This window comes from Psammomys obesus, unplaced genomic scaffold (assembly GCF_907164565.1).
Source record: "Psammomys obesus unplaced genomic scaffold, mPsaObe1.curated_primary_1811, whole genome shotgun sequence".
In the NCBI taxonomy this organism is placed as follows: Eukaryota; Metazoa; Chordata; class Mammalia; order Rodentia; family Muridae; genus Psammomys; species Psammomys obesus.
Genome location: NW_026596069.1, coordinates 19,894,398 through 19,914,966, shown reverse-complemented (window position 1 = coordinate 19,914,966; position 20,569 = coordinate 19,894,398). Strand labels below are relative to the sequence as shown.

Sequence of the window (20,569 nt, the reverse complement as noted above, 5' to 3'; positions counted from 1 at the left end):
AGGAAACAGTTATTTCAGAGAATTGTCTTGGCTATATAAGTAATTTTATGAATGGTCAAAAGGTCCTTTAAAGCACTTGTAACAGAAATCAACTAATTAGAAACTAGAATAGGTCAGATACACATCCTAAAGGTTTTGTCATCCCATTTGTACCCGATCCCTCCTGAACATACTACATTAAATCCAATCACTCAAGTGTATGTATTGGTATTATTTGCTGCTCTCCACAATCCATGTCTTTTTGTTTTGAAATGATGCGTTCTGAGCATATATTTCAGGAAAAGGAAAACACCAATTGTAAGAAACAAACAAAAAAAAAAACAAAAACAAAACAAAAAAAAAAAACCAAGTAAGCAAACAACCAACCAAATGTCCAATGTGTGCTTTGCAGGGGCAAGCGACAAGGGCTCATTCCCTGTCCTTAACTTGCTGTCTTGTATCTGCTTCTTTTCTGTACTTTGTGCTATTGCTTTCTTATCTTATTAGCATGTAACACAGTGCTAGGTTCAGAGAGAGAGGTGTCCCACAGCACCCCACTGTCTAACTGCACTGTAAAGAAGAGAAGATTCATTCATGGGTCTTCAATATTGAGACATGGGCTTGTGACAGGTTTTTGTTTTGTGTGTTTGTTTCTTCTTTAAAAACAATGAACATGCAAGACAAACACAAAAAAGAGCCATATTCAATGTTTCCCTTTTGTCTTACTCCCAGCTCTTTTATCTTCTGTCTCTAGCATGCAGAGGCACACCTCTGTGTTGTAGGGGAATTCTGCTCAGAATACCAAGGACTTGATTCTTCATGGAGTGCACTTAGAATTCTGTTGCACCCCATGCATAAGTGAAACTTTAACTTGGTCATGTATTTCACAATTTTAAGGTTGAAAGGAAACTTAGAGACCATCTCATTTTCCACAAGCCTGGACCACATTCTATGGATAAGAAAGTTTAAGCTTGGATCCAACAAGCCCATCTTGCCATGTTCCATGAACACCGCATAGAGCTAAGGAAAGAGCACAGAACATTGGATTATTGGAAATTCCCAAGTTTACATCTTTGTGAATGTCCTTCTCTTCAGTTTATAACTAGACTATTCTAGAAAGACTGGTGCATATCTTTAGAAAGCCTGATAAGAAAATTTTGACATGTGTCCTGTATTCCGTTGAACACATCTGTTTACTTGGTCCTAGATTTGGAGTAAAAATTTAAATTAAAAATGGAGTAAAAATTTAAATTAAATAAGCTTTTATTATTCTGTGACAGTGTTAAAAAATATACTGCATGGAGATAACTTAGAATCCCTGCACAGAAGTAGCCTATGGCAGCTCCAAGAGGATTCCCCAATAATAGGAACAGGGACCATCTCTGGCATGAGCTAATGGGTTGGCTCTTTGATCATCTCCACCTGAGGGGGAAGCAGCCTTACCAGTCCTCAGAGGAAGACAAAGAAGCCAGTCCTGATGAGACCTCTTAGGCTAGGGTCAGATGGAAGGGGAGGAGGACCTCCCCTATCATTGGACTGGGGGAGGGGCATAGTAGAAGAAGAGGAAAGGAAGATGGAATTGGGAAGGGATGGGGAAAGGGGCTATAGCTGGGATACAAAGTGAATAAACTGTAATTAATAAAAATAAAATAAAAATTTAAAAATGTACTGTCAAAATTTTTAAGAAACATATCTTCTGAAAGAAAACTTTGAGAAAGTTCTGATACATTATTGAATTGAGGAACAGGCCTGTTCTCTTTCACTTTGTTTTCCTTTTTTCTTGGGTAACAGCAAATTAATGTAAGCACATTGACCATAGCCTCAGAAGCACATAGTCCATAAGCCTTGGAGGTGAGACATGAAAACATAGTTTCTAAATTAAAATCATTGAAGAAACAAGCTAAAACTTCCTTTTGCTTCAATTACTTTGCCCCTTTTACGTTAGTTTCCTGTGGAGGCTTCTATATCTTATATATTATCATTTTGTTAAGATTCTAAGTTCTTTATTAAAATAATTCCACCCAATGCAGTGATTGTTTTAACTTATAACATGTCTGGAGATGCATGAATTCATCTCCTTCCTCCCTTCCTCCCTTCCTCCCTTCCTTTCTTCCTCCCTTCCTCTCTTCCTCCCATCCTCTCTTCTTCCCTCCCTCCCTCCCTCCCTTCCTTCCTTCCTTCCTTCCTTCCTTCCTTCCTTCCTTCCTTCCTTCCTTCCTTCCCTCTTTACTGCCTCTCTTCCCTCTCTCTCCCTCTCTCCCTTCCTTCCTCCCTCCCCCCTTAACTTTCTCCCTTTTGCTCTTTCTTTCACTTTTCTTCATCAGAATGTCATGTGGCTCAGGCTGTCTTCAAACTGACTATGCTTCTGAGGATAACCTTGAATTCCTGATTCTCCTGTTTCCACTTCCCAGCTTCTTAGATTATAGAGATGTGCCACCATGCCTGGCTTTCTTTACTTTCCTTCCTTTTATATGAAGCAACTTAAGTGAGATAAAAAAAAAATAGATAGTAAGACTTGGAGAGGTCAGAAGTTCCACAAGAACAGCAACAGATCCAAAAAGTCTGGGCACAGGGGTCTTTTCTGAGACTGATACTCCAGGCAAGGATCACTCATGGAGATGTCCTGGAACCCCTGCACAGAGGTAGCCCATGGCAGTTCATTGTCCAAGTGGGTTTCATAATAATGGGAACAAGGACTGTCTCTGACATGAACTGATTGGCCTGCTCTTTTATCACCTCCCCTTGAGGGGGGAGCAGCCTTTCCAGGCCACAGAGGAAGACAATGCAGTCACTCCTGATGAGACCTGATAGACTAGGATCCGAGGAAAGAGGAGGAGAACCTCCCTTATCAGTGGACTAGGGGAGGGATGGGGAGGAGAGAGGGAGGGTGGGATTGGGAGGGGAGGAGGGAGGTACAGGGGGGACACAAAGTGAATAAACTGTAATTAATAAAAATAAAAATAATTAAAAAGATTTCACTTGACAACCAAAATCTGAATCTAGTGTGAATTGCTCTCAGCTCTAGGGATTGAAATGTTGTCATATCTTTTAGTCTATAGTTTGTTTTCTTCCCTCAATTGCCATCTTTCAGCCTATTTAGTGACATGTAGAGAAACAAGTCCACCTCTTCCTGTGTTGTGATATAGGATAGGTTATTAATTATGTTCAAAGGCTACACAACTTGAAGTAATTGTTATCATAACCAAGAAATGGTCCCCAGTCACCTACAATTACTTGATGGATCACTGGGATAGAAACAGGATAAGGGCAATGGAAGGAAGCTGATGTTTGAAGCACTAACCTCAAGTTTCATCTGAAGACCACAGGTATACTTGCGAGACTGTCTTATATGCAACCCAAAGATAAGCATACTTGTTACATAGAGTTGACTGAGGATGGGATGAGGAAGAGTCCCTGACCCATGGAGGTGCTATGACTCTGCGTCTATTACCACCATTTTGGTGTTGGTGCTACTGTCCAAGGGGACCTACAGCTTAGTATCTGATTGTGAATGTCCTGATTGGAGCAATCACCAATGTCTTGTGATTCCAACTGCAGAATCTGTGCTCAGATAGGTTTGAAAAGAGAATAGGGGCAGCAGATTACATTGCCCAGCTTGGTAGCAGGGGAGCACTGGCTGAGGAGCAATGGGTCTGCTAAGAATCAGGGCTTTGGGGGTTAGACCCAGGACCACCTTCTTTGTAAGGAGCTCAAGAGATTTTTATTTTTATGTTTTTAGTCTTAATTTTATTTTTTCTCATTTATTGATTTTTATTCACTTTACATCCTTATAGCCCCTTCCCATCTTTTCTCCCTATAGCTCCTTCCTGTCTCTTCTCCCAGCCCCATCCTTTCTCCCACTTCCCCCTTTCCTTTTCTGATCCACCACAGCTCATCAAGTTGCATCAAGACTGAATATCACCTCTCCCTTGTGACCTGTCAAGGCAGTGCCGCCAGGGGAAAGTGATCTAAAAGCTAGCAAGTGAGTCCCCACTTCCCTTACTAGAGCACCCATATAAAGCCTAAGCTGTCTATATGCTACATCTTCATAGGCGATTAGGCCCAGTTCATGCATGGTCTTTTGTGGATGTTTCAGTTTCAGCAAACCCCTCTGGGCTCAGGTTAGTTGGTTCTGTTGTTTTTCTTCTGGAGTTCCTGTCACTTCTGGGTCCTTTTCTCTTTCCTCCCTCTATTCCCGAAGACTCCCTATGAATCCACCAATGTTTGGCTGTGAGTATCAGCATCTATTGTGAGGAACTTCTGGGTGGAGCCTCTCAGAGGACAACTCTGGTAGGCTCCTGTCTGCAAGCTTAGTGTCAGGGCTCGTCAAACTCTGATAGGGTGGGTATTTGTTTGGGCAGGCATCAGTTGAGCATTCCCTCAATCTCTGCTCTATCTGCTCCACTTTTATCCATGCACATCTCTTAGGCAGGGTAAACTTTGGGTTGAAGTTTTTGTGAGTGGGTTGGTGTTCTCCACCCTTTACTAGAAGCCTAGTCTAGTTAGAGGATATCTTCTTCAGTCTTTATGTTTTGTGCTACTAGGAGTTTCTGCTTGAGTCCCCCTCATATCCTCCTAGGAGCTTACCCTGACTTAGGTCTCTAGCTTGTCACAGAGATGTCCTCACCCTCTTTTCTCTATATGATTTCTGTCCTCTTGCCCTTGTTCTCCTCAGGTCTGATCTCTATCCTCTTACCAATCTGTGTCCCCTTTCCTACCTTGTTCCCTCTCTTCAGCATTTACTTCTTTCTATTTCTGTCTCCCCTTCTGAGTGAGATTTGTGCATCCTCCCTTGGGTCCTCCTTATTACCTACCTTCTTTGGGTTGTACTATATGGCTACAATCCACTTATAAGTGAGTGCACGTCATATGCACCCTCCTGAGTAAGGGTTACATCACTCTGGATGGTCTTTCCTAGTTCCATTCATTTGCATGCAAATTTCATGAGTTCTTTGTTTTTAATAGCTGAGTAGTATTCCATTCTGTAAATGTTCCATTCTAGGTTGTTTCCAGATTCTGGCTGTTATGAATAAAGCTGCTGTGAAAACAGCTGCACAAGTGTCCTTGTTGTATGGCAGAGCATTTTTTTTGGGGGGGGGTATATATATCCAGGAGAAGAATAACTAGATCTTGAGGTAAAGTTATTCCCAATTTTCTAAGATAGCTCCAGGTTGATTTTCTTCTTTTTTTTTTTATAATTATTTATTTATTTTTTATTATTAGTTATATTTTATTAACTCTGTAGCCCAGCTGCATCCCGCTCCTTCATTCCCTCCCAAACCCGCCCTCCCTCCCTCATCTCCTCCCTGCCCCTTTCCATGTCCACTGCTTATGGAGGACCTCCTCCCCTTTCATCTGACCCTGGTTTATCAGGTATCTTCAGGACTGGCTGCAAAGTCTTCCTCTGTGGCCTAGCAGGACTGTTCCTCCCTTGGGGGGAAGAGATCAAAGAGCCTGCCATTGAGTTCCTGTCAGAAATAGTCCCTATTCCCCTTGCTATGGGCAACCAGTTGGTTACTGAGCTACCATGGGCTACATTCGAGCAGAGGTTCTAGGTTATATCCATACATGGTCCTTGGTGAAGTGTCATTCTCAGAAAAGACCCCTGTGCCCAGATATATTTGGTCCTTGTGGAGCTCTTATCCTTTCCATGTCATACAAACTCCCCCTTCTTTGATATGATTCCTTGCACTCTGCCGAAGGTTTGGTTATGAGTCTTAGTATCTGCTTTGATACACTGCTAGGTAGTCTTTCAGGTGTCCTCTGCGGTAGGCTCCTGTTCCAGGTTGATTTTCAAAGTGATTATACAAGTTTACATTTCCACCAGGAATGGAGGTGTCTTCCCCTTTCTCCACACCCTAGCTATCATGTGTTGTCACGTGAGATTTTAATTTTAACCATTCTGACTGGTATGAGATGGAATCTCAGAGCCCTTTTGATTTGCATTTCTCTGATGACCAAGAAAGTTGAGCACTTTTTAAAGTTCCCTTCACCTTTCGAGATTCCTCTGCTAAGAACTCTCCATTTAGTTCTGTGCCATATTTTTAATTGGATTATTTTGTTTATTCGTGTTTGATTTCTTGAATTCATTATATATGTTGGATATTAGTTCTTTGTTGGATGTAGGATTGATTAGTGAAGACCTTTTCTTAATCTTTAGATTGTCTTTTCATGCTATTGACAGTGTCCTTTGCCTTACAGAAGCTTTTCAGTTTCATGAGGTCCCATTTATTAATTGTTGATCTTAGAGCCTGAGCTGTTGGTGTTCTGTTCCAAAAGCCATCTCCTGTGCCAATGAGTTTGAGACTCTTCCCCACTTTCTATTATAATTGATTTGATGTATCTGGTGTTATACTGAGGTTTTTGCTATACTTGGATTTGAGTTTTGTCATGGAATATCTTGTTTTCTCCTTCTATGGTGATTAAAAGTTTTGCTGGGTATAGTAGTCAGGCCTGACACTTGTAGTCTATTAGTGTCTGTCAGATGTGTGTCCAGGCCCTTCTGGCTTTTAGAGTTTCTGATGAGAAGTCAGGTGTAATATGTGACTTTGGCTTTTTCCCTTGTAGCTTTTAATACTTTCTCTCTTTTTCTGCACATTTAATATTTTGATTACTATGTGGCAGGGTTTTCTTTTCTGGGTCAATCTTTTTGGTGTTCTGTAAGCTTCTTGTATGTTTATAGGCCTTTCTTTAGGTTGGGAAAGTTTTCTTCTAGGATTTTGTTGAAAATATTTTCTGAGCTTTGGAGCTGAAGGCTTCTTTTTCTATTCCTACTATTCTTAGGTTTGGTCTTTTCATAGTGTGCCAGATTTCCTGGATGTTCTGTGTCAGAAGCTTTTTAGATTTAACACTTTTTTTGGACTGGTATATAGATTTCTTCAATTATATCTTCAACCCCAGAAATTCTCTCTTCCATCTTTTATATTCTGTTGGTGATGCTTGTGTCTGTAGTTCTGGTCCTCATCCCTGGGTTTTTCATCTCCAGGATTATCTCATATTGTGTTTCATTTATTGTTTCTATCTCAGATTTAGGTCTTGAACAATTTTATTCATTTCCCTTTCCTGTTTGATTGTAGTTTTCTGTATTTTAAAAAACTTCTTTAAGGGATTTGTTCAATTCTCTCATCTGTTTGAATGTATTTTTCTGTGCTACTTTGAGAGCTTTATTTCCTTCCTTTAATGCCTCTCTCACTTTCATTACCTCAGATTTAAAAACTTTTTCTTGTGCTTCAAGTGTGATAGTATCTCTAGGGCTTGCTGTGGTAGGACCACTGGTTTCCAGTGGTGTCATATGGTCTTGAGTTTTTACACTGTTTTTACACTGGCCTCTAGCCATCTGGTTGACTCTGGTGTTCACTGGCCTGGTGATCCCTCTGCTGGGTTCACTGGCTGTGCCTCAGGTGGGCCAGATAGCTGCAGAGCAAGTCAAAGACTTCTGAACCAAGAGCTGCTCAGGTGCCCCACAGGTCTCCTCAGGTTGAGGGTCAGTGGGGCTTTGGCCCTGCTCTTAGCTCACTTCCACTGGGTTCACTGCTTCTGCTGGGCTCACTGTTTCTGACCCTGGTGTGCCAGGCAGCTGGGGGGGCAGTCAGAGACCTCTGAGCTGAGAGCTGTTCAGGTGCCCCACAGGCCTCCTGAGGATGGGGCTCAGGAGATTTCTAAACACACAGCCAAGGCTGAGCTCTCTTGATGAAGCCAGACAGGGAGGTGGGCTCAGAACCACAGACATATGCTTCTAGGTTTTTGAGTAGTTAGTAGCATGAAGATATGGACTGAACAATGCAGAAATAAAGCAAATAAAATAATAAAAAATAATACTCATAATCACTGCACACATATTAACTCCTTTCAATGAGGCAGCTCTTAATATACAATCATTTTTATAAAGAAACTAAGGTTTAGGGAGGATAAAGAACTTGCCCAGCTCCAAAATCCAGGTCTTGTCATATCCAGCACACAGGAATGTGATTCAGGTTCAAGTGTTATGGCACAGATGAAGGTTTTTAGTGACAAGGAAGGAATAAGGTGTAAGCCCAGCTTATATTTTATTTTCATGTGCTTATGCACATTGGAATCAGTGAATCTGGAGTTGTTTATTAAGTGTGGGTGTGGGAAGGGCAAGGAATAACACAAAGGATTTGTAGGACAGTTTTCTTTCCCACTGTCTGGGACAGTTGAAAGGTCATGGAACAACCGAATTCCAAACAATTTTGCCTTTCATAAATAATGCAGGAGGAAGATAGCTCCTTGGGAGCTGACCATGAATTTCAGACATTAGGAAAGCTTTGCAGATACTTACAATGTGCTCAAGCTTGCATTTCCTCTTGAAGTGATTGCAGCTCAGTAGTGTGCATTCACTGTTGCAAAGCTGGGACAGGCTTCAGAGAATTCAGAGTTAGTTAATTTGTGCTGGGGACGCAGGGCTATATATGAGAAGCCTGCGGAGGGTGGAAGGAGGGATGGAGCCCAGGACAGGAGTAAAAACGGAAAGAGAAAAATCCTTCAAGAGAAGATGGAACCTGTCTGCTTAGTTCGCACCTTAACTCAAATTGCTGAGTTACATATTGAACTTATCGTTTCTTACTGAAAAGTTCCCAAACTTTCAGTCCTGAGGAGATTGGAAGGCTAAAGTGAATGTACTAATGAGGTTTCTGTTTATCAGATGATGTGGTAAATGCTAGGCAGGCATGGTGAATCCTGTAGTCCTAGGATTCTGGAAGCAGAGACAGAGAGCTGCAAGGCAAGGTGGCTACCTAGATTAACTGAATCTGTGAGCTTTGCGAACAAGTGAGAAATGCTGTCTCAATAGCTGCTATGGAGAGCCCCCAAGAAAGACACCTGATGTCAGCCACTGCATGCAAGTACCCAGCAATGTAGATATATACCTGTACATGCCCCCACACACATGCAGACATACAAAGGTACACAGGCACACCACACACTCATTTATATCAGTACTTCCTTACCACATTTTGGTACATTCATGAATTAAGTCATTTGCTTTCCTCCTATTGAGTAACGGGTATTAATTGAAGTATCCTTTTACAATTTGATTACTTGTTTAGCATGAAATAACTTAGCAAAAATAGCCAAACCAGAAAATTATGATATGAGCTCCAGACATTGGTCTATGACAGAGGATTTAAATACACTTGTAACTATCTGGGCATGTTTAACTATTCAAACAATCATAAAAGACTTGGATTTTAGATAATTAGCAAAAAATCTTCCTTCAAAGTTCTGTGCAATTGCTATCCTTATGCAAGTTTTTCTAGTGGCTTAGCTTTTGATATATGTATGTTTTATTAGATTCATTTTGAATTTTTAACCCTCTAGAATTGGAACTTTGTATTTAGATAATTTAAGTGTTTTTTTCTGCTTATTCTTTGTACTGAGCAAAGTGCATTTCACTAAAGCCACGGAGATGTGTTGATTAATTTGAATTTATCAACTTGGTTGTAAACCTGTTGTTTTCTATAAAAATACTTCAGACACTGCCTTAGTAATGTTAATCTCTTGGAAAAGTTGATGAAAACATTTTTAAGTTCATTTGTGTTCAAATGAATCTCAAGAGCTATGATTGTGCTATTATCATAAATAAAATATGTGAGTGCAGAGAATATTAAATACCCAGATTCCAGAGTTCTGCAGCCAGGCATCATTCACAAACCAGCAAGAACATGTGTGATTCATTAAAGTCAATGGAGTGTGCCATTTCATCGTGGCATATCCATCATCCAAACATTTCAATTTTAGTTAACACACACACAAAACTAATTTAAAAGTCAAATGAGGAAATTAGTTCTCTTCTATGTTACAATTCCACAGAGACATCAAGTAGTCAAATTTAGCCTCAAGGGGTGTAAGAACATATCAATATACTAGTGAAAATCTTGTAAAGGAGCACAGATCTGTGTAGACTAATGGTTTTCCCCATAACCATATCAACAGAAATGTATTTAGTGCTATAAAAGAGTCCTTCACTAATGCATTACAAATTACCAGCATTCTGTGTAGATTTACTCTCTCTTTCTCTCTCTGTCTCTGTCTCTCTGTGTGTAACAGAGAGAAAGAGAGAGAGAGCCCATTTTCTCAACAAAATTTAAATGCACCAATGGCTGACTAAAAATATTATTCTCATGCACATTATAAACAACAGTAGGAACACCTCCTAGTTCATACCTTTTAGATTTCTCCTTCAATTGTATCAGCACCAAGATTCTAGACATTCTCTTTCCATTGTCTTACTTTTTTTTCTTGTTTTTGCCATATTTGTGGCTTCTCCTTCTTTTTCATTGCTTCCTTTTAAACGTTTGTTTATTAGTGTCTAATATGAGGCTCACCAAGGGTTCTCTCCTTAACTTATTCGTCTTTACATCTAGTTTTTAAACTCACTGCTATAAAATTGTTTAATCTTGAATATTCATTTGTATCTGAGCCTGTTCCTAAAATTAGGATTTTTTTGTTGTCATTTGTACAAAGCTTTAAAAAAAAAAAAAAAAAGGAAAAAAGTTACTAAGATTCCTTGGGTTTCTTGTTAAGGTGTTTGTGTGTGTGTGTGTGTGTGTTTATGTGTTGGCCAGTCAAGAACACTGGCTCTTTCCTTAGTGTGCTCTCTACCTTGTTTCCTTGAAACAGTGTCTCTCACTGGGCTGGAGTTTTCAAAGCAGACTGTTCAATTCATGAGACCCATGGAGTTGTGTATCTCTGCCTCCCCAGCCCTGGGATTACAAGCCCAGATCACAATTCTAGGCTAAAAACAAACAAACATAGGTTCCAGATGATCAGTCACGTGTTCAGCCTGCCAAGCACTTTATCAACTGAGTGGGCATCCCAGCCCTGCTAAGCCATTCTTTTAGCCATGGCACTGTGCAGTAAATTGCTGCCCTGGAATTTTTGCTCTCTATATTTCCTGTGCTGGCATCTGTATTTTTGTGCACTCCAGCCTTCTCAGTATTAAGTAATTTCATCTTTTACATTCCAAACTCTCCCTGGTTGCCAGAGAGTCTGTGCAGTAGATGTCTGCACAGGCTCTGGATGCCCTAGGGACCATGCGAGGGAGACATTTATTCTAGAAGAAGAAGGTTGTGGGCTTTCTTAGGGCATCAGGAGGGAACACTGCCGTTGAGTAGTGCATTTAGCTTGTGCATTTGTTAGGGCTTTGTGTCACGCTGCTGTCACACTCAAGGACTTTAGGTAAAGGCTCAAGCTAGCACATTTTGTTTCCCCTTAGCTATGGCTGGAAGTAAAAATGACCTGACGGATTCAAGGCATAGAGAGGATGATGAGGATGAATCTGTGCTTGAATAGAAAGGACAGTTTTGAAAATTTGTCAGCAAATCTGACCAAGTGGCACAGGTCTCCGCAATAGTCCTGGTAGTGCCTTCCTTCCCCTAAGCACACTATAATTCCTAGAGACTCAGATTCTTTTGTAGGAAACTTTGATTTCTCAAGACCATGTTACTTGCCTTTCTTAGCATGATGTGTAACTGGCATATGTAAGACCTGATGTCCCTTCCCATGGTTTTCTAAGTCATAGACATAATTTTATGACGTGACATAGATCCGATTTTCTTACTTATGGCTGTTTGCAGTATTCCTGCATCTGCATTTTATGTCCCTCATATGGATTTTGCTCAGCACTCTCCTCTCTGCCTAACACTTCTATGCACTTTTTATTCTGAAGATCCTTTTTAATGGGAACTAACAATTGATCATGACAAATCCAGGTTAGGTATCATCAGTCACCACTCTTGAATATATGCTTTTTGGGGACACTCTGAGCAGTGTAAATAAACACCCCTTATATAAGAAACTCATGCCTCTTGGGAAAGGAATGTGGGCTTTTCTTTGGCTTGGAATCTACCACTCTTAACCACTGAGGGACCCATAATTGCTGCTCTTGTATATTTTCTTCATAAGATACACAGCTGGGTCTCTCTTACTCTACAAGTATGGGTCACATGCTTAGGCAGACTTTTCCCAAAAATGTGCTCAATGCTATCTCTACATCACCCTAGAACACCCTTGCAGAATATCAAGCAAAATCAGGGACAGTACCTCTCTCACTTGATTGTCTCTCCCCCCAGTTAGATGATAAGCCCTTCAAGGCTACATATCTGTTTATTTGCTTACCACTGTGTGCCAGCTTTAGCCCAGAATACTCATCAACATTAATCAACATAAAAATACCATTAGAGCTTTATTCTATGCTCTAGTGATGTGAGAGTTTCATCTTCATAAAGCTGACAAAGGTGTTTATCTATCTATACACATGTTCAGGTAGATGGATGTGTACATACATATATTTCATAGTATATATAAACACAGTAATGCCTTCTCACATTTAAGTCAACCTATGCAGTAAATGATACTGTTAGGATAGCAATGCTTCGCTGTCATTCTCGGGCTGCAAAAGTGAGCATAAAGAATAGAAACAGTGTGATGTATCTCCCTGGAACTGCAGGTGCTGCTCAAGGACAGTGTACAATGTCATAAGCTTGCTGCCTATACAGAGATCATTATCTAAAGTCATTATCCTATATAGGACAATCTAATTTTACCCCGACCTTTCCTAATGCAGCAAGCCTGAGACTTCTTAAAACATCTGAATTTGTATGACTTCCTTTCATTTCTTAGGAGAAAGATCATAGGCTAAGAAAGAATTTGTAAATTAAGAATAATCACCAGTTTCTGGAAGCATAGAGACAGCCCTTTGTTCGGTCATCATCATGCCTCTTCACATGCCTGCAAATGATCACCATTTGATCCCTGATTTTAAATTGTCAACAGCACTACATCTCAAGTAAGAGAATAGCTTCTCTTGGGTAGAAAGAGGTTAGACTTCTATTCTATTTCATCTTGTTGCATATGTGAGTGTTCCTATGCATGAGAGTACATGAGTATCCTGTGTACACCTACATGTGGAGGCCAGAGGTCAACCTCAGGTGTTGTTCCCCCAGGAGCTTGTTTGTGGAGATCACGTCTCTCATTGGGACCTGAAGCTCACAGAGTAAACTAGGCCAATTGTCCAGTGAGTCCTACGGATCCAGCTGTCCCTGCCTCCGTGACACTTGCATTACAAGCCCATATGAACACACCCAAGTTTTTATGTGAGCGCAGTATATTAAACCCAGGTCCTCATGCTTGCAGAGATGTCACCCAGCCCTGATAATAACTCTTTGGTCACCCATTTTTTCTCATATCGTCCAACCTGCTAGGCAAGCACTCTATCAAGTTGATGCGGGCGCTGCCCTAATGCGTCTTGTCTTTGGACATTAAAAAGTATTAATCATAAAAGGGAAATTTGTTGTTATTATAAAATCTTAAATTTCTTGTCAGTAAAGAACAATTTTAACATGCCGCAAACTGAAAATACTCAAAAATGCATGCATCTGACCATGGATGTACAGTGAGACTGTAAGTACTCCCTAATCAACAGTAGACAAGGCATTTATTTTTTTCTCTTTAAAAATATTCATATTACCTTTTATTTATGTATTATTTTATTATTGACTACATTTTATTCACTTTGTATCCCAGCTGTAGCCCCTCTCTCATTCCTTCCCAATACCACCCTCTCTCCTTCTCCTCCCATGCTCTTCTCCAAGTCCACTGATAAGGGAGTTCCTCCTCACTTCCATCTGACCCTAGCCTATCAGGTCTCATAAGGACTGGCTGCAATGTCCTTCTCTGTGGCCTGGCAAGGCTGCTCACCCATCAGGGGGTGGTGATCAAAGAGCCAGCCACTGCGTTCATGTCAGAGACAGTCCTTGTTCCCCTTATTAGGGAACCCCCTTGGAGACTGAGCTTCCATGGATTACATCTGTGCAGCCTCTGTTTTGATACCTCGATCAGTAGAGTCTTTCAGAGGCCCTCTGTGGCAGGCTCCTGTCTTCTCCTACTTCTGATGGCTGTCACGTTTGCCTTTCTGAATGAGGATTGAGCATCTTCCCTAGGGTCTTCGTTGTTGTTTGGCTTCTTTAGAAGTATAGATTTTAGTATGTTTATCCTTTATTATATGTCTAATAAGTGAGTATATACCATGTGTTTCTTTCTGCTTCTGGGTTACAGCCCCCTAGGTTTTAATTTTCAAGAAATGTGAGAAAAAAATGACTTGAACAGATGTTATACTAGAAAAGATATACAACGGGGAGATATGCACACAGGTAAGCGACACCACCAGGCGGCAGAGATATGCAAACTAAAACCCCAAGAGGCACCACTATGACCTGTCCATTCCTGCTGTGAACTAGGATGCCTGGGGGCTTCAATGGAGCTGCTGAGTTTTCAGGCAGCCTACTGTACAGCTGACTACTAACCTCCTTATCTAACTGGAGGATTAGATTCCTTTTTTATCCAGCAGGAGTGAGAACATGTCTGCAAAGAGGCCTTTCTAAGTAGATTGACATGGTCTTAGCCATAAAAGCAGTCCCATGCTACCAACAGCCCAAATGTCAAAAACAAAGACTGTTCATAATCAAACAACGGAATATTATACAGAATAGAAACAATAATATTATAGAAGAGAAACAAGCTACTGTTACGTGCAGTCACTTAAAAATATTATGTTATGTGAAAAAAATGCCCTCTCTAAGTATATGAACGGACTCATTTATGCTAAGTCAAAAAAGAGACCAAACTAAACCCAGGGCACAGAAATAAGAGAACATCTGGCCGGGTCTGGTGGCTCAGGTCTGTAATCTCAGCCCTTGATTAGTTGAGGCACAAGGTTTGAGAGTTCAAAGGCAACTGAGACTATATAACAAAACTGTCTAAAAATGTACAGAAGAAAGGAGGTTCAGAGGTATGGGGCAGGGGTAGGGGTTGAGGTTGATTGCACAATGGAATAAGAGAACTATTCAGAATATAATATTCACACTTTAAATTTTACTGGCAATTACATAGGTCTAGGCAATTTTCAACAATGCATAGAGTAAGCCTCAGATAGAGATTTGAACATCCTGTTGCCCACAAATTAAGATATGACAAATTGTAAACAAAAATGTTATTACTAAACACCATTTAAAATGTTTTCTTACTTTATAGGCATAAAAATACTGTAAAGTTCTTTTTACAGTATTTCATAAGTTTTTGCCTTCCTGGTATTTAAAGAATGTTTGCAACATTACTGAATGTTATTTCATTAGATTAAACCACACTTGATTATGGAACTCCAAATACACAAAAATAAAAAACAGAAGAGAAAAAAACCCAAACCCACAAACAAACAAACTGCCATCACCCCCATCAACACCATCTTGGCCTGAATAAAGATTAAATTTCTGAAGATGAATGCCATTGCCACTTCAGACCAGCAAGGGGAGCAGTTACACTTTGAGAAGAATTCTATCTCTGCCATTGAATTAGTCTTCTAAGGCACTTTAATGAGAGGGGGAGAATGGACATTTGGGTATCATCACATGGAAATGACAGATCATTTGGATGCAAGAGATAAATACAGGCAACCTTGACCCTCTAGATTCCTTCTTCCAACCTCAAGGAGAAGGAGAAAAACGCTTGCAGGTGAGTTTATTGGAATAATATGTTCATGAAATTCAGGCAGCAGGAAGGTATTTAAGAGAACAGCCAAATTAACTGTAGGGTGCCACTCTTTTCTTAATTATTTCTGCACAGGAATAACACTGTATGATCCTCTCCCCACCTGAACCTTGAGACTGCAGAGTTTTCTGTGTAAGTAGGAATGCTGTATATGTCTGTGGGAATCTAGAAGCTTGTTGAATCTCCACAGTTGCATGACAGGGAAGGCAAGAAAAGGCACTCACACCCTTGTAGTATTCATAATTGGGTCTCTTTTGAGACAAATCAAACTTGAATATTAAGGTTTATGCTGCACGTCTTTAAGAAAAAAAGGTTATCCTTTTAATCAGTTCTTGTTTTCACATAAACTCAGGAAGCCCATAGAAAACTCTGTACCTAGCCCTCCCTACCAGTTTTGGTAATCCTGCCTTTATAGAGGAGAATGTTCTGGCTGGAAATAGGAAACATGCCCTACAGTATTGATAATGAAAAGCAGAGTGCTATCAGTGCTTGAATGATGATTGATTGCCCTTTTTATACCCTGACCTTAATCTTAACACCAAAGCCATTTGCCCAGGGCTGAAACACCTATTCTGCAACCTGCAGTGTTTGCTAAAGCCAGATGCGCTCTGTTCCCTTTGAACACAATAACCGTAAGGGCACTGAACACAGAAAACAAGTCTCTTCCAGGAACTGTGCCCAGGAGGGAGCAAGAAAGCACCTAATGAATGCAAAGCTAGAAGTTGCAAGCCCAAGAAGGTAGACTCTGGGAAGGTAACCACAGAAACCGACAGGTAGAAAAATCTTCCTATAAAAGCACACGCACCCCAGCAGCTTTCATTCAAAGCCTCCTTCCATTTCAAGAGTGGAATCTGTTTTCAATATGGAACAAGACATTATATAGGGATCCTTTGAATGGGTGGAAGATTTTCTTCATGAAATTCCAAGGAACATTTCTCAGTTCAATAACTAAGAATGAAAGTGCCTTAAAAGCATGCCTTCTTATCTCCTCCGTAAGTTCAGAATCAGAAAACGCAATCCTCAGACTCCATTACCCATTTTATCAAGGGCTCAATTCTGACATGCTACAGTCTAGACTATATTCTTGCTAATGAGAACTTATGAACTATAGAGCCATGGTTGTAGCTCAGTTGATAGCATTCTTGCCCAGCATGCACAAGGCCCTAGGTTCAATCTTCAGCAATGGGTATAATGTTGTACACCTGTAATCTCCAGCTCTGGGTGGTGGAAGAGGCTGGATCAGAAGCTTAAGTTCATCCTCAGCCACATGATGAATCAAAGGACAGCCTGGGCTAGAGACTCTGCTTCAGAAACAAAGAGAAAAATAAAAAAAGATTGACCTCAGGTGACTGTTGTTTGGCCACCTAGCAGAAGACCTTCAAAGAGCAGTAAGAAAAACAGGTAAACAAAGACCACCACCCCATGTTGGTTTAGAATTTAACCCTCACTGAATTTATTTCCCATTGTGTGGGGAATAAATAAATAACAAATATCCCAAAGTTTAGCAAAATCTGCAAGATACATAAAGGGTAGGAATGCAAGTATAGAAAAAAATAAACAGAGAACCCAGACATTAGACCCCAAGTTAAGGAGGAAATGGGAGGCAGTGTTGTTAAGGCCAACAGACAGAAAATGCATAGGTTTTTGGTTTGGGGGAAAAGTGGTTTCTTTCTTAACAGGTACGAAATGAACATGGTGACAAGCCAGGCATGAATGAAATGCTAGTTGCAGAAGACACTGGGGTAAAGTGCCCAGTGCTTAAAGCACACCTAGGGAAAGACAGATACACATTTTTTATGTGGCGACAGAAGAAGTGCCCAGGATCCTTTCCACCTGGGAAACACAAAGATGTATTTGCCCTTTTGTGGGGCTCCCTCCCATCCTATGGGGGGGTGTCTCTCATATGTGTGGGAGAGAATGTTCAGGTGTCCTGAGGCAAGGTAGAGAGAGACTGAGAGGTCAGCACAACTGGCTGAAAAGAATATACAGGAGGCAAGGAGCGTGGAGGTGAATAGCATGTGATCCATGCTGGGACTGAAGAGTGGAATTAGCTTTAGGACTAAATGGAAAGAAGAAGAAGAAGAAGCTCTGGGCTTCCCAGACTTTTAATTAGTCTCCAGAGTTGTCCTCTCACAGAAACCGAGGGTTTTGTTTCAAACTGACAGGCTTCCCTAATGTTTCAAATATTGTTCATGGAAGACCCCTGTATTCATTATCCCCAAAGATCTAGAGTAGTCACTAGCACCTTGCAGTCATCAGTAATGAATAATCACTGGCGGAGTGAGTCAACCATGCTCCCACATGAGGGATCTGTCTTACATTAATTAAAATGGGAGTCAATAATGTGCAAAATTTAGCCTATATTTTCTTTATTACTGCCATTTGGCAAATTGAGAGTGAGAGCTCTTGCAATTCAAATCTCCCTCTGAGGAAAGTTTAGGAACTATCAAGATAGATTTTGGCAGCTCTCTCTTGGGTCCCCAAGGCTCAGTAAGTGTTTGAGGAGGACACAGGCTTTTCTCCTAGTGGCTGGTGAAATAACCTGTGTCCACACATGGGAAGAAGTCTGTCTTGTCTATTACAACTAGGAAATTCTTTATTGAGATTTAAAATTGGTGCCCAGCGAGGCACAGAGAGCAGGCAGTCTGAGTGTTTGTTACTTGGCTCTAGTTTTACATTTGTGTTTCAGGAGTGGGTGGTGCTGCAAAATGGCTCTGCTGACTTTTCAGCCAGGGAAGAACTGAGCATCAAGTGGAAGGTGAGGCTGAGGTGGGGTTGTGGGGTCAAGGATGGGTAGAGAGAAATTAGAAGTTAGAACGGTTGTTGTAGGCCATTGTCCTACCATCCACAGTAGCCTTCTGGAGTTGAGCCTTCTGGGTGAGAGTTTATGACCCCAGGGAGAGCTGGAAATGACCTTTAGCTAATCTACACTTTCTATAATAATGACATGAACCTTGGGGTCCCAGGCCACTGACTCTGAACAAAAAAAAAGATACTTTTTTATTTGAGTCAGGGTTGAGAATGAAGTTCAAAGTCTTGAGTGCCTCAGGGTACTGCACTGACCAGCATTTTTCACTGTCCCCTCAACAGCACTCTCAGCCTTAGCTTCTCACTTAGCCTCACTCTTAGCCTCTCCGACCATCAAACCTAGATGACAAAATCATGGATTTTAGTTGTGGCAGAGCCCAGGGATGTGGCTGGACTTGCAAAGTCATCTTTTCAGAACCAGCTATCTGTGCTACTTATGAGCATTTATACATACTCTCTTGCTTTTTATTCTTCATGGTGACTGCCTGCCCCCTGACACCCCCCTCACTCAGAAAGTAGCTTGTATTTGCAGAGAGTAATAATGGGCCAGTGGCCATCTCCAACACACCTTCTCTGTGTGGCTGGTACACAACTAACTTTTCATGACCCCAGGAACACACTCTTTCCCCTGCTTTAGCAAATAGGCTCAGTGAGGCCATGTAGAAGCCCTCTGGGAACCATGTCCAGCTGCTTCTTGGTGTAACATTTCAGTTTATGAAAGTTTTCACACAATTACAAATTCTTCCAAACTTTGAGTGTGCTGTTGTCTTTGTCTCCATTTCACACATGGTACACAGGTAGTGGAACTGTTTTTCAAACATTTGTCCTGCCACTCTCTGTCCTGAGCTTGCCTCCACGAGATCATAGAAAGAGAACTCATTCGATCAGGCAAAAAAATACTAGACATATCCTATTTCTTTATATTCTCCAACAAATGTACCTTCCAATTCTTCTTTTCCTCCTGTCGAGGGGAAGGATTGTTCCATTATGTGTCCCTAAGAGTTCTCTCTTTTCTCTCTGGGTGCTTTTATTTATTCCTATATTTGTGTTCACTCCTACTCAGGCAACACTCAGTTCTCTCTGAACTCTAGTTGCTTTGAGCATTTGCTGAGTATCTCTAGTTGATCTCCTTCCTTTATGTGTTCATCATCCCCGTGTGCACACCTTTCCAAGCCACAGCTCACTCACAGCGAGACTTATTTCTGGGATTAACCATGTATCTCTTTATCTCTCTATCTCTGCTTGCATTACTTGGAAGGCTACAATTTCCATTGATTTAGATTCTGTTCATCCTCCAAATTCTGTCCCTTCAGCTCAAATGTCAACCCAGAATGAATACTTCCCTTCTCTTCTAATCAGGTTGAATGGGTATTTGTTGTGTTGCTCATTATTTTCTATATTGGATAATACATCACATCACTTATCGCATGAGAAAATTGCCTCAGTCTCTCTTTCAGCTTATACCCTGCCCACACAGTGAGTACAAGAGGGTTTTACTTATCACCAATCCCTTATGCAATGAGCATGGTCCTTGGCTTTTTCTTTTCATTGAATGAATAAAAGAACAAGTGTTGATGTAATTCCTACTCTGATTTTTCAATAGGTCTCAAGGAAAAAAATGATCTGATTTCTTAATCTTTATTATTATCCTGGGGATTTGTTTTGCTTGCCTTGTGAAAATATTGAGCCTCAGGTTAAAAAAAAATGCTTACTCTATGGTGTCATCAAAATAGTAAGAGTGTATTATCTTCCTTATATAAGTAAAGATAGTACCTTACCCAGGAGGCCACTGCTATGAAAAGCCATCAAAAATAAAATGTATACTTGTTAGTTTTAAAAAGATAGGAGTTGATCCTTTCCTATAAAAATTCCTCCCGAGGCATGGTGGCTCATGCCTGCAATCTCAGCATGGAGAGGCTTGGACAGGACTATTTCTGTGAGTTTGAAATCTTTTGAGCTTCATAGTGGGTACTGAGCTAGCCTAGGGCACCTAGACAGAGCTATCATAAAAGGAAAAGGACATATATTCACATATCTCACAATAGCCAATTTCAACAGACTGAAGTCATAGGCTTGAAGCTGGGAGAAGGTAACATAAGTGTGAATTATGCGAGTCAGAATGTATTGAATGCAATGCAACTTCATTACTTTCAGTACTATGATGGGCCAATAAAGTCTAAGGGCACATTTACTTAATGACATGGATCCTTACTTGCTAGCT

At 40.8% G+C, this 20,569-nt stretch overlaps 1 protein-coding gene across 1 annotated transcript in view; it reads right to left on the bottom strand.

Annotated features, from left to right (window-relative positions):
- Positions 1 to 20,569, bottom strand: part of Chst9 (carbohydrate sulfotransferase 9) — a 274,476-nt gene that overhangs the window by 83,159 nt on the left and 170,748 nt on the right. The gene's annotated exons all lie outside the window — the stretch shown is intronic.